Genomic DNA, 14,549 nt, shown 5'->3' on the forward strand with positions numbered 1-14,549 from the left:
AACTCTACTTCAAATCTGAAGCCAAAAGGGAGAGAAGTAGAGGGAAATCCATATAGTAGGGTTGAGTTTCCTAGTCAGAGAGCTAGTTCATAAAAACCCAGACCACCAGTCCTATAGGAGATAAGAGAAGAGAGGATTAACATTCATGCAGCTTTTTTTTTTTTGCCTTTTACAAAAGATTATAAAACACACCTTTTTCTAGATGATGAATTTTTTTAATAGACTTTTGGAATGCAAAACTGACAACAGAACTACAACTTGCATTTATAATAGAATTCAAATTTTATTTGCATGTTTAATAAACATATACATGTGAAATAAAATCTAAGTCAATAATTAAAGTTCAACTTCCTAAATTAGGAACTACCATATTATTTCTAGACTGCTGATAGTATAATTTACATATTCACTGATGCTATCATTCCACAAGCTACGTATGTAAGGAAAGGGGTATATAAGAAACAATGTAAACTTTATCTTATTCTATACAGAAGAAGATTGTCAAACTACAGGATCCTCTTCTCTCCTTATTATTAACTTCCTCATTGAATCTGGAAGCCAACAACCTCTTTTAACTTCAGGTCAGGACCACAGCTGAATTAAGAAATGGCAGTCCATTTGAGGCATTTAGTTGTGAGGTTTAACATTGTGAATGCAGCCAGTCCTCAAAGGCAAATGCTGAAAGACAGTCAAGGGATATTGCTGCAAAAACAATTTTTCAAGTCAAAGAGAGAACTGACATCAGGAAAATACATTTTATTGCTTCTCCAATGCCTTAAATCTTTCACACAAACTCCCACAATTACTCCTACTTCATACCCAAATAAAAACTATAAAAATTGTTTCACACCTGGGAAGAAGGCAGTTTCTCAGCATTTGAAATATTCAACTCATTATTTCAAAATATTTAAGAGGTACATCACAGCATCTTGTCTTATAATAACAAAAGTAACTCAATCTCTTATGAAAATTATTGGTGGGGTGTTGGAGGGACCTAATTCTAAACTATGAAAAGTGCTCCTATCATATAAAGGAATTACAAGAAAACTGTTTTCCTGCTTCTCTACCATGGAGACAGACAGGGGATTAAGAGGAAAACTTTTCTCAACTATAAGAAAATAGTCTACTGAGTATGGATGAACCTATAAAGCTAAAATCTTTCATTAATTTTCAAATGTTATATTTCTACCATTCTTTATTTTATTCAACAACACAAGACATTTACTACACCCCATGCATTATTTTAAACACTGTCCAATTATTAGCTCATGAACTCTCTGAGGTAGGTACTATCAATATTCCAATTTCACAGATGAGAACACTCAGGCATAGAGAGTAATTTCCCCAAGATAATTCAATCTCAGGCAGTCTGGGTCCAGAATTCATGTTCTTAACCACAATGCAATGTTGACTCTTAAAAAATAAAATGCTCATGAAAGTCCAGTGTCTTACAGTAAAATAGTTAATAAATATCTGCTAAGCAAATGAAGAGGGGAAAAATAGACATAGCAAAAAGTAGAAAACCTATCATTCATAGTTTCAACATATCACTGTAAGTTTATTTTCTATCAGTCTTCTTTTCTTGCTCACAGAGTTTTTTGTTGTTGTTGTTGTTTTCCCTTTAGCTATCACTCAGCAAACATGATTGTCTAGAAAATGCAAAATTTTACAATATTAGTCTCTCAACATTTTTAGAATAACAGTTAAAATTAATTGAACACTATATATCATACATGTGCTTGCTACATATTGTTATCTCACCTCACAATTCCATCAAGTAGTTATATGTATTATTCCCATTTTACAAATGAGGAAAACTGAAGCACAGTTAAACCAACTTCAGATCCCATGGACAATAATCAGTTGAGCCAAGATTCTAATTCAGGCAGCCTGATTCCTAAATAGAATTCTTGACTTCTCACGGAGGACAGGATTATGAATTACTTGAAAGATAAGGATCATGTTTTTAAGAGTAGTATTGTTTGTTTGAAAGTGAAAGTCTTAGTCAATCAGTCATGTCATGATTCTTTGTGACCCCATGGACTGTAGTCTGCCAGGCTGATCTGTTCGTGGAATTCTCTAGGCAAGAATACTGGAGTGAGTTGTCATTTCCTTCTCCAGGGGATTTTCCCAACCCAGGGATTGAACCTGAGTCTCCCACATCACAGGCAGATTCTTCATCATCTGAGCCATGCCCTTCTCCAGGGGATCTTCCCTACCCAGGGATGGAACCCTGGTCTCCTGCATTGCAGGCAGATTCTTTACTATCTGAGCCACCAGGGAAGTCCATTGTTTGTTTGGCTTAGGCTAAAATGAGAATGTTAACATACAGTTATTTTACTTTGCCCTAAGTCTGAATTACACGAATAAAGTTTTTAATATCTTAAGGTTACTTCAGCAAGCTAAATAACTCTTCATGTCTTAATATAAGAGTCAAGTATTTTATGTAATTCCTTCATTCAACAACCATCTGAATATCCATTTCATGCTAGGCATTGTGCTAATAGGACATAGTCTTTACACTCAAGGCAGAGTCTCTTTTCATTCAGCATACGAATACAATAAAGCTTTCCACAATTAATAAATACAATATACTGTACGTACAAATGGTTAACAGCTTTGCCAACCATACAGCGGCAGAATTGAGAATGGAATCCTGTGATCTTTTTGCCCTTTATGCTTATAAAGTAGATATACCCCTCATTTCTCTTACAGGTCCTAGAGAGTGATTGAAAAACTACTACTCAGTAAGTAAATCTGCCTGTTTCATGCCATATCACCTTTTAATGGCTGGCAATGAAACCTATCCATTTTTAGTGCAACAGAGCTAAAATTAAAATAGTTTACTTAAACCTTGGTTTACTAAGTTACACATTTACATTACTTCTAAAGTTCCATAATCACATTGGGATATGAATGTAATAAAATGACAAATGTGAGTGTCTAAGAAATACCTGAAGTAACAGGCAAATTTGGCCTTAGAGTACAGAATAAAGCAGGGCAAAGGCTAATAGAGTACTGCCAAGAGAATGCACTGGTCATAGCAAATACCTTCTTCCAACAACAGCAGAGAAAACTCTGCACATGGATATCACCAGATGGTCAATACCGAAATCAGATTGATTATATCATTTTCAGCAAAAGATGGAGAAGCCCTATACAGTCAGCAAAAACAAGACCTGGAGCTGACCGTGGCTCAGATCATGAACTCCTTATTGCCAAATTCAGACTTAAATTGAAGAAAGTAGGGGAAACCACTAGACCATTCAGGTATGACCTAAATTAAATCCCTTATGATTATACAGTGGAAGTGACAAATAGATTCAAGAGATTAGATTTGATAGATAGAGTGCCTGAAAAACTACAGACAGAGGTTCATGACATTGTACAGGAGGCAGGGATCAAGACCATCCCCAAGAAAAAGAAATGCAAAAAGGCAAAATGGTTGTCTGAGGAGGCCTTACAAATAGCTGTGAAAAGAAGAGAAGCAAAAGGCAAAGGAGAAAAGGAAAGATATACCCATTTGAATGCAGAGTTCCAAAGAATAGCAAGGAGAGATAAGAAACCCTTCCTCAGTGATCAATGCAAAGGAATAGAGGTACAGATACTAAGGGAACATTTCATGCAAAGATGGGCACAATAAAGGACAGAAATGGTAGGGACCTAACAGAAGCAGAAGATATTAAGAAGACATGGCAAGAATACACAGAAGATCTATATAAAAAAAATCTTCACAACCCAGATAATCATGATGGTGTGATCACTCACCTAGAGCCAGACATCCTAGAATGCGAAGTCAAGTGGGCCTCAGGAAGCATCACTATGAACGAAGCTAGTGGAGATGATGGAATTCCAGTTGAGCTATTTCTAATCCTAAAAGATGATGCTGTGAAAGTGCTTCACTCAATATGCCAGCAAATTTGGAAAACTAAGCAGTGGCCACAGGACTGGAAAAGGTCAGTTTTCATTCTAATCCCAAAGAAAGGCAATGCCAAAGAATGTTCAAACTACTGCAAAATTGCACTCATCTCACATGCTAGCAAAGTAATGCGCAAAATTCTCCAAGCCAGGCTTCAACAGTACGTGAACTGTGAACTTACAGATGTTCAAGGATTTAGAAAAGGCAGAGGAACCAAATCAAATTGCCAACATCTGTTGGATCATTGAAAAAGCAAGAAGAGTTCCAGTAAAACATCTACTTCTGCTTCATTGACTACATAAAAGCCTTTGACTGTGTGAATCACAACACACTGGAAAATTCTTCAAGAGATGGGAATACCAGATCACCTGACATACCTCCTGAGAAATCTGTATGCAGGTAAAAATGCAACTGGACATGTCCAATGGACATGTCCAAGTGGTTCCAAATTGGGAAAGGAGTATGTCAAAGCTGTATATTGTATAAAGGAGTCACCTTTCTTATTTAACTTATAGGCAGAGTACATCATGAGAAATGCTGGGCTGGATGAAGCACAAGCTGGAATCAAGATTGCCAGGAGAAACATCAATAACCTCAGATATGCAGATGACACCACCCTTTGGAAGAAAGTGAAGAAGAACTAAAGAGCCTCTTGATGAAAGTGAAAGAGGAGAGTGAAAAAGTTGGCTTAAAGTTCACCATTCAGAAAACTAAGATCATGGCATCTAGTCCCAACACTTCATGGCAAAGAGATGGGGAAACAATGGAAACAGTGGCTGACTTTATTTTTCTGGGCTCCAAAATCACTGCAGATGATGACTGCAGCCATGAAATTAAAAGATGCTTGCTTCTTGGAAGAAAAGTTATGACCAACCTAGATAGCATATTCAAAAGCAGAGACATTACTTTGCCAACAATGGTCCATTTAGTCAAAGCTATGGTTTTTCCAGTACTCATGTATGGATGTTGAGAGTTGAACTATAAGGAAAGCTGAGCGCCAAAGAATTGATGCTTTCGAAGTGTGGTATTGGAGGAGACTCTTGAGAGTCCCTTGGCCAGCATGGAGATCCAATCAGTCCATCCTAAAGGAAATCAGTCCTGAATATTCATTGGAAGGACTGATGCTGAAGCTGAAACTCCAATACTTTGGCCACCTGATATGAAGAACCGACTCAACGGAAAAGACGCTGATGCTGGGAAAGATTAAAGGAGGGAGGAGAAGGGAACGACAGAGGACGAGATGGTTGGATGGCATCACCGACTCAATGGACATGAGTCTGAGTAACCTCTGTGAGTTTGTGATGGACAGGGAGGCTTGGCGTGCTGCAGTCCATGAGGTCGCAAACAGTCGGACACGACTGAGCAATTGAACTGAACTGAACTGAAGAGTATCCATGAAAGCAGCAGTCAAAAGTGTCACATGTTCACAGAAGATGAAGGCCACTTCTGCTTGATTTTACACTGAAACAAAGTTTTTAAACAGTCTGAAGTCTAATCCCATTAATTCTGAAAAGTGGGTAGAGATAGAAGTTAAAAAGTCAGTGTAACAGAAACTCTTGTAACCAGTTCACTGGCTTAATTGATAGCAATGACTATAGGCACAATTACTAACCTGAGGCCTTGTAATGGCAGGGGACCAAGAGCAGAAGCAACTTAAGAAACCAAGATCAACATGCCGAAGAGATTCTCCTTTTTGATAATTGCTAGTGTGTGCATGAAACCTTGACAAGTTTCTCATCTGATACCTATTTATATCAGTGTTTATATGTAGCTGGCACATGCTTGAGTTCATTTTTTCTGATGCCTATGTCCTCTAACAAGCTTTTTCAGTATGTATTTGAACCATTATCTGGTATTTGCCTTCCACTGCTACTTTCTTTTTCAGTCTGTAATTTGTCTCATCCTAGATTATAAATTTATGGCTCAATGCTAACTCCTGTAACAGCTCAGTGCCTTGCAAATAATAGGTACTGAAAAAGTGTTTATTAATAACAGATATGAAATTCATCCCAGAGTCCCACCCCAATCCTTACCATTTTGCAAAACTGTTCCTCCTCATCTTTCTGACTGGGATGCCCTGTGGTCAGTCCTTGAATCTCTTTTCTAACTACACTCAACTCAGGTGATCTCACCTATACTGACAATTTCTAAATGTATACAACCTAGATCATCACCCTCCTTTGAACTACAGATTCATTTGTTCAGTTGCTGACTTGACATCTCAATTAGCATGTCTATTAGACAACTCAAAAATGTAGCCAGTCTGGAACGGAACTCTTGAATTCTACCCAGAAACCTGCTCTGCTCATAGTCTTCCTGTCTCTGAAAATGACAACTCCACCCTTCCTGTTGCTTAAGCCAAAAACTTTAGAGTCATCCTTGATGTCTCTCTTTTCACATTCCACATTCATCAGCAAACCCTGCTGGATCAAAACATACCTAGTCAGAGTCAGAGATACATTTTACATACAGAAATAAAGAAAGATATGTATGGATACACAGATTAGTAAGCATACATATATTTCCTAGCTCTGTCCACAGAGAGCATCTAGCAGAAGTGATATCCCATTAACAACAAGCACACCTAGCATCCAGATCTTAACCTCAAAATACCATTCTCCAATAAAAGGAATCAGAGTTTTGTGAAAAGAAATGAGTCTAGGGCTGAGGTAGGAAAATACAAGATATCCTGAAACATCTAGTAGTGCCAGAGAATAAAGAAGTGTAACATGTACACATACAAAGGACAGGAGCATATCAAAAGGACACAGAAGTCAACTAAAAGAGCTCCCAATGGGCAAAGCTGGAATAATTTGGGCAATAAAAGAAAGAATGATACCAACTGAATGATAACCCTAAGAATAAAGTATCCATGAATTACAACTGATATCATTAGATAGAAAGATAGAGAAGGAACAAACCTTCCTTACAGAATTCCAATTAGTAAATGCAGTAAGAATGAGGAAAAATAAACAGTACATTTAGAACATCATAGCAATAATTACTACAGGCAAGATTACTGGTGAATGCTAAAAGTAGCAGAACCAGGATACTGGTAAAGGCTCAAAGTATCTCCCTCAAAATATTTACCAATTACTGTGGTGTTTTTAATATATGTCCATAAATTCTTTGATACATCTCCCTCCAGGAAGGAGAGCTTAATTCCCCTCCCCTTGAGTGTGCGCTGAATTTAATGACTTGCTTCTAACGACCAGTGTATGGAGGGGGGAAAATAACGACTTTCTAGTGCAAAAATCTGGCAGAAACTACCTTACCTAAGTGATCGCCCAGTGATGACATGTTGATAAGAAGGTGTAATAACAAGGGAACTTTACTCTGTGGTGTTCTTCCTCAAAACTCTGTAACTAATCATGAGAAGATATCAGAAAATCTAAACTGAGGAACATCCTATAAAAACACTTGACCAGTACTCTTTAAGTATCAAGGTCATAAAAGGTAAGGAAAGACCAAGAAACTCATGCACTAGAAGCATCAAAGGAGACTCAACACCTAAAACCAATGTAGTATCCTGGTTTGGATAATGCAATGGAAAAAGGATATTAATGGAAAAACTGGTGAAACACAAAGTCTGCAGCTTGGCAGAAGCATTGTACCAATATTAACTTCTTCGCTTGACAAATGTACTGTGGTTATGTAAGATGTTAATATTAGGAGGAAAAGGGTGAAGGGTATATGCCAATGATTCTTAATAGGAGCAATTTTGCCCCATAGGGGGCATTTGGTAATGTCCAAAGACATTTTTGATTGTTACAACAGGGGGATGGTACTGCCACCTATGGACGGACAGAGGCCAGGGATGCTGTCTAACATTCTATATATTTAGCACAGGACAACCTCCGCAACAACGGTTTATTTAGTCCAAAATGTGAATAATGCTGAGACATTAAGGAACTCTATGTATTATTTATGCAACTCCTCTATAAATCTAAAATTATTTCAAAATAAAGTTACAAATATTCCAAATCCAATCATTTCTTATCAATTTCCTAATATAAGACACCACTAACTCTCAAATAGATTTTTAAGAGAGCCTCCTAACTGATCTTCTTGCTTTTACTCTTCACTTCTTTAGACTGCTTTTAACACAGTACCTGGAGTGGACTTTTTAAAGCATAAATCTGACCATGTCATTTTGCTTAAAAATCTGCAATGGTTTATATCTCAAAAAGTAAACACCCACGCCCTTCCAGTGTTCTACAGGCTCTATGTAATCTGGACCCGGTTATTTCTTGAACTAAACCACTTTCTACACACAGAAGAACTGTACAAAAAAGATCTTCACAACCCAGATAATCATGATGGTGTGATCACTCATCTAGAGCCAGGCATCCTGGAATGTGAAGTCAAGTGGGCCTTAGAAAGGATCACTATGAACAAAGCTAGTGGAGGTGACAGAATTCCAGTCAAGCTATTTCAAATCCTGAAAGATGATGCTGTGAAAGTGCTTCACTCAATATGCCAGCAAATTTGGAAAACTCAGCAGTGACCACAGGACTCGAAAAGGTCAGTTTTCATTCCAATCCCAAAGAAAAGCAATGCCAAAGAATGCTCAAACTACCAAACAATCGCACTCATCTCACATGCTAGTAAACTAATTTTCAAAATTCTCCAAGCCAGGCTTCAGCAATACGTGAACCACGAACTTCCTGATGTTCAAGCTGGTTTTAGAAAAGGCAGAGGAACCAGAGATCAAATTGCCAACATCCACTGGATCATGGAAAAGCAAGAGATTTTCAGAAAACCATCTATTTCTGCTTTATTGACTATGCCAAAGTCTTTGACTGTGTGGATCACAATAAACTGTGGAAAATTATGAAAGAGATGGGAATACCAGACCACCTGACCTGCCTCTTGAGAAATCTGTATGCAGGTCAGGAAGCAACAGTTAGAACTGGACATGGAAAAACAGACTGGTTCCAAATAGGAAAAGGAGTACGTCAAAGCTGTATATTGTCACCCTGCTTATTTAACTTCTATGCAGAGTACATCATGAGAAACGTTGGACTGGAAGAAGCACAAGCTGGAATCAAGATTGCCGGGAGAAATATCAATAACCGCAGATATGCAGATGACACCACCCTTATGGCAGAAAGTGAAGAGGAACTAAAAAGCCTCTTGATGAAAGTGAAAGTGGAGAGTGAAACAGTTGGCTTAAAGCTCAACATTCAGAATACGAAGATCATGGTATCTGGTCCCATCACTTCATGGCAAATAGATGGGGAAACATGGAAACAGTGTCAGACTTTATTTTGGGGGGCTCCAAAATCACTGCAGATGGTGACTGCAGCCATGAAATTAAAAGACGTTTACTCCTTGGAAGAAAAGTTATGACCAACCTAGGTAGCATATTCAAAAGCAGAGACATTACTTTGCCGACTAAGGTCCGTCTAGTCAAGGCTATGGTTTTTCCTGTGGTCGTGTATGGATGTGAGAGGTGGACTGTGAAGAAGGCTGAGCGCCGAAGAATTGATGCTTCTGAACTGTGGTGTTGGAGAAGACTCTTGAGAGTCCCTTGGACGGCAAGGAGATCCAACTAATCCATTCTGAAGGAGATCAACCCTGGGATTTCCTTGGAAGGAATGATGCTAAAGCTGAAACTCCAGTACTTTGGCCACCTCATGGGAAGAGTTGACTCATTGGAAAAGACTCTGATGCTGGAAGGGATTGGGGACAGAAGGAGAAGGGGACTACAGAGGATGAGATGGCTGGATGGCATCACGGACTCAATGGACGTGAGTCTGAGTGAACTCTGGGAGTTGGTGATGGACCCGGAGGCCTGGAGTCCTGCGATTCATGGGGTCGCAAAGAGTTGGACACGACTGAGCGACTGAACTGAACTGAACTGAAACCACTTTCTACTCTTCTATTCTATTCACTGTCTACTCTTCTATTCACTCCAGTCCAGGCACACTGGCCTCCTAGTGTTCTGAGAATGTAGGAAGCACACTTCTGCCTCAGGGCCAACGCGAAAAACTGTTTCTTCCACCTAATGTGCCCCCTTACCTCCTTCTTAAATTGCTTACACCTCATCAAGTCCTTCCCAGACATCCTTTTAAAAGTGCACATACCCATTGGCATACCTGTCCTGCTTGCCTGCTCTATTTTTCTCTACAGCATTTATCCATCACCTTCTAATACTGTATAACAACAAGTTACTTATTTTGTTTAATGTCTGTCTTTCTCTCCAGAAAGTAAAATCCACCAGGGCATGGATTTTTGTCCGTTTGGTTCACTACTATAACCTCTGCACCTAGAACGATGTTCAGCACACTTAATGCTAAACAAACATTGGATAAATGAATGATACACCTTTGAAGTCCTAAATTTAATATCTCAGTGTTGCTCTACCACTTTGCATCATTACTGCATTTTCTCTCTTACTCCTCTCTAGAGAGGACTATGGTTTGGAGAACAAAGAACAGGCTTGAATCTTGGTTCTATCACTTGAGAGTGTATCTCTAGACACATGATTTAACCTTTCTAAATCCTCAGTTTCTTCATTCAAGAGGAATGACAAAGGGATGGATGGTAAGGTTAATAACACTTTTGTTAGAATTAGAAATAAGGCATTAAAGTATATAACACATACTAGTAGGTATGCCATAAACAAAAGCTAATGTTTTTGCTCCCTCCTCACTAGCTCTTTGGCTTCACACTGACCTCTAGCTCCCAGTTTCTCCCAGTTGAATCACCTCTTCTATGATTTCTGCTCATGATCCAACCTGGACTCCACAGTTCACTCCAGTCACAGCCTTTTAACATCATTAATTCGCTCAGCCAACTGCCCTTCAGGTATCTCTACCAAGTAGGCATCTGCACAAAGCTGTGCATAATAGCCTGGGCTCTCGAACTGAATCACCAGGGTTTGAACCCCAGTTATCTTACCATCAAGGAGAATAACAGTACCTACCTTTAGAGCTCTTGTGAGTTTCTTCAGTTATACCCAGAGTGATCAGTGCTAGAGAAAAATCAACCATGCAAACTGGAATCCCTACAAATCTGAGGTCTAGAACCTAAGATGGGTCCTCTGTGCTGCCTAACAATTCTTTTTCATTATCCTAGTCATGATCTATTTCTCTCCCATTCCCTTGAAAGCTATTATATATTGACATGCTTTTTTAAGAACCCCTATTTTATCATGCTCCCCCTCATTCTAAGCACGTACTTAAAAATGTTAGAAGACAAATCAACTCATTCTCCCTCCTGTCCCCATCATTTAGAAACTTATTTACACTGCCTCCAATTTCATCTCTTTTCTTCATGCTCAATGAAAAAGGAAAATCAAGGCCAACTTCTCTACCTATGCTTTGGATCCCATCCCTTACTATTGCTTCCCAATTCCTGGCATCATCAATCACCTCTGCCCCCCATCTCTCTCCTCCCCATCTCCACTTCAATTTCTCCTCTCCAGTGGTTCATTACAAGCCCAAATAAATATGCCCCAAATCCTCTTATTTTAAAAAGGGAGGAGAGACAGTAAACTTTTCTAAAATCCGGTGCATCTCCTTCACCTGTACTATTTGTTCAGTCCTCTGTTGAAAACATTATATCTCTCACAATTAGCTACATTTCTAGTTGTCATTGGCTCTTCAACTCCCTCACCCAGAAAGCATTACAATGTAGCTACCTGCTCCAACTGAAGTAACAAATGACTTAATCATCATGGCTCAGGGGCTTTTTTTCCATTTTTATCTTACTTGGCCTTTGCATGGCGAGATACTGTATTCTCCACTCCTAGTCCCTGAAATACTCTTCTCCCTCAGCTTCCGTGACAAATCTCTCATAGTTTCCCTTTTCAACTTTGGTCTATCTGGCACAGATGGTTAGCTTCTCTTAGTTGTCTGCCCCATTCAGTAGTTCACAACAGAAACGTGGGAATCATGTTAAACTGTCAGTCTTGCTCAACTCTATAATCTGATTATTTACCCTATCCTGTTGATAATACTTCCTAAACCTCTTACACATCCACCCCTCTTCTATCTCTCTCATCATTTCTCACCAGGAATGGCTTCCTAACTGGTTCTGCTTCTAGTTTTGTCCTTCTCTAATCCAGCATTCACCTCACTGCCCGGAACACAAATTTGATTCTTCACAGCATAATTCCTTGACTCCCCCCACCCCACTAAATCCTCACAGCCTTCAGAATAAAGTTAAAGCCCCTTAGCTTGTTTCATAAGGCACTCAGTGATTTGACTTCTTAACACTTTTTCATCCCGTATTTTAAACTGTGTTGTCCACATGTGCCTACTGAATACTTTAACAAGGCTAGACCCAACTGAGATAAAATACATACCAGATTCTGAAAACTTAGTTTGAAAAGAGAATGTCAAATATCTCAATAATACTTTTTAAATTAATTACAGATTGAAATATTTTAGACATATCAAATTAAATAAAATATTATTAAAATTAATTTTATCTTTTACTTTTTAACGGGGTTAATAGGAAATTTTTTTTGAATTACATTTGTGACTTACATTATTATATTTTTACAGAACAACACTGGTCTAGAATGTCCTTTCTCTTTTTTCAACCTAGTTAACCCCTGTCTATTTCTGAAGATTAGTTGAGGTAACTCACTAAAATGCATTTTAGGACACTCCCCTCCCAAGACTCCCAAGTACCCATTCTCCTCTGTGCTTCTATCCACAGGAATTCACTTACACCTGTTATATATCACTCCACATTATAATTATTGGTTATCAGCTATCTTCTTCTGCTAAACTATATGCTCCTTGCAAAAAGGTATATCATTCTACATATACTCAGGGATTTCCACCATGCCTACCACTTTTAAGGCACTCAAAATATTTGCTGAACAAATGTGAACTATCTATTCCTGGCCTGAAAGTTACTAGAATTTCTCCAAGGAAAACAAATCAGCAAAGAAGGAACCTAGATTTCTTCCAAGAGCTCCAGTAATGAAGGATCAGAATGATGCTAGGAAGCAGGAATTACAGTAAAGAGAACAGTAATAAGAAAATAAGGCTCATCATACACACCTCTTACAGTGAAAGCAGGAATTTGCAGCAGTGATATGGAGCCTTGAACTCAACTTAGCATGCCAGGGGCCACAGTTTGGTTCCTAAATTACTCAAATAACCCATCCAACAAAAGAGTATGATTTGGCAGGTTTCAACACAAACAGCTAGAGCCCAGCACCTGTTCCACTTAAACAGAACATCATTACAGTTAAAAACAACAACAAATCTTTCTCATGAAGCAAATGCTAATCTCATGATGCTTCACCATGGAGCAATTTAGAAGAGTTATTATATGAAATGTGCCAAAGCATGAATTTATGGCTGATGCTTATTTGGCAAATATGGTTGGCACTGCTAGATGTTGAAAAACATGTATGCAAATAAGCAAATAAAAGTTTTTAAGCTCTCAGACTTAAATATTTACATTATCATAAATGTACAAAGATAAATGTTTATATGAGAACACATATAACACATTCCAGGAACATATTTTTAAACATGATTGTCAGGAACAGTTATGAAGTGGCATTATTTCTTTATGGGCCTCGCGGTAAACTCTTAAAAATAAATTTTGACTGAATGTTAATGGGGTACAAAAATTATGGAGGAGGTTTCTCCGTACTATCACTGGGTAAAATGAATAGTCACAGTGTCATAATAGTTCAAAGCAATTTTATCTTTTCCTTTCACCAAAATACTTTTCTTCCCATCCTGGAGCACAGCCAAACATAAACGTCAAACCCTAAATGGAAGGTCAGAGGTGAAGAAGAGGACCACACATCAAAAAGGCTTAAAAAAGATACTTTGACATTTTCCCCACATTAATATAGTCATGTTAAGAGTCTCCAAAAATAAAGACATGATAAAATATTTCCCCCTCTTTCCCTCTGACAGTTATGGAAAGATGTTTGTTTTTTCACATAGTTTGTGAGTTGGTCATAGCCAAAACACATAGTAATCGTATGAATTCTGCTTCCATTGTTAACTGTTCATCTCTGGGCAGAGGCTACAACTCCCATCTCTGAAGCCAAGAAAATGTACCATACATGCCATTATAGTTTACTAAACGAGTCACCAAAGAAAAGCAGGCACTTCAGAAAGTAATTAAGGTAGTCAGTGAACTGAGCTATCTAGAAGTGCTCTGAGATTACAGGAGAAGCCATCATGAAGCAAGTATTCAAGATTGCTCATAGAAAGTTTTACCCCTGTGGGTAATTCATGGTTTTCACTTCTACACTGCAGAGAGCAATATGGGTTCTCTGCCTATACACATTACCACATCATTCCATTTATCAAGGAAAAAAAAAAAAAGACGTTGTGGCTGAACAAAAGTCAAGAGGTAGGCCCCAACACAGAGTCCTCAAGGCAATCCCAATTCAGGTGAAAAGCTGATGACATACACCATACAATGACCTAAAATCAGACTTTCATATATAATCTTACCATATTTAACAGACACAGGAGAAAAATGTATTGAGTTTTCTATACAAGGCCAATAGAAATGAAATCATAGTTTTCCTTTAGCTCCTCTCCTATCCCCTCAACGCCAGCCTTCCAGTAACTCCATTCCATAGCTCTCCGATTCCTAAAAGGGGATCTTAAAAACACAGCGGACTGCAAAAAAG

General features: G+C 38.4%; 1 protein-coding gene across 6 annotated transcripts in view; it reads right to left on the bottom strand.

The window, feature by feature from the left end:
- Positions 1 to 14,549, bottom strand: part of PEAK1 (pseudopodium enriched atypical kinase 1) — a 323,221-nt gene that overhangs the window by 307,492 nt on the left and 1,180 nt on the right. The window lies entirely within an intron of this gene.

Source organism: Ovis canadensis, chromosome 18 (assembly GCF_042477335.2).
Source record: "Ovis canadensis isolate MfBH-ARS-UI-01 breed Bighorn chromosome 18, ARS-UI_OviCan_v2, whole genome shotgun sequence".
Taxonomy (NCBI): domain Eukaryota; kingdom Metazoa; phylum Chordata; class Mammalia; order Artiodactyla; family Bovidae; genus Ovis; species Ovis canadensis.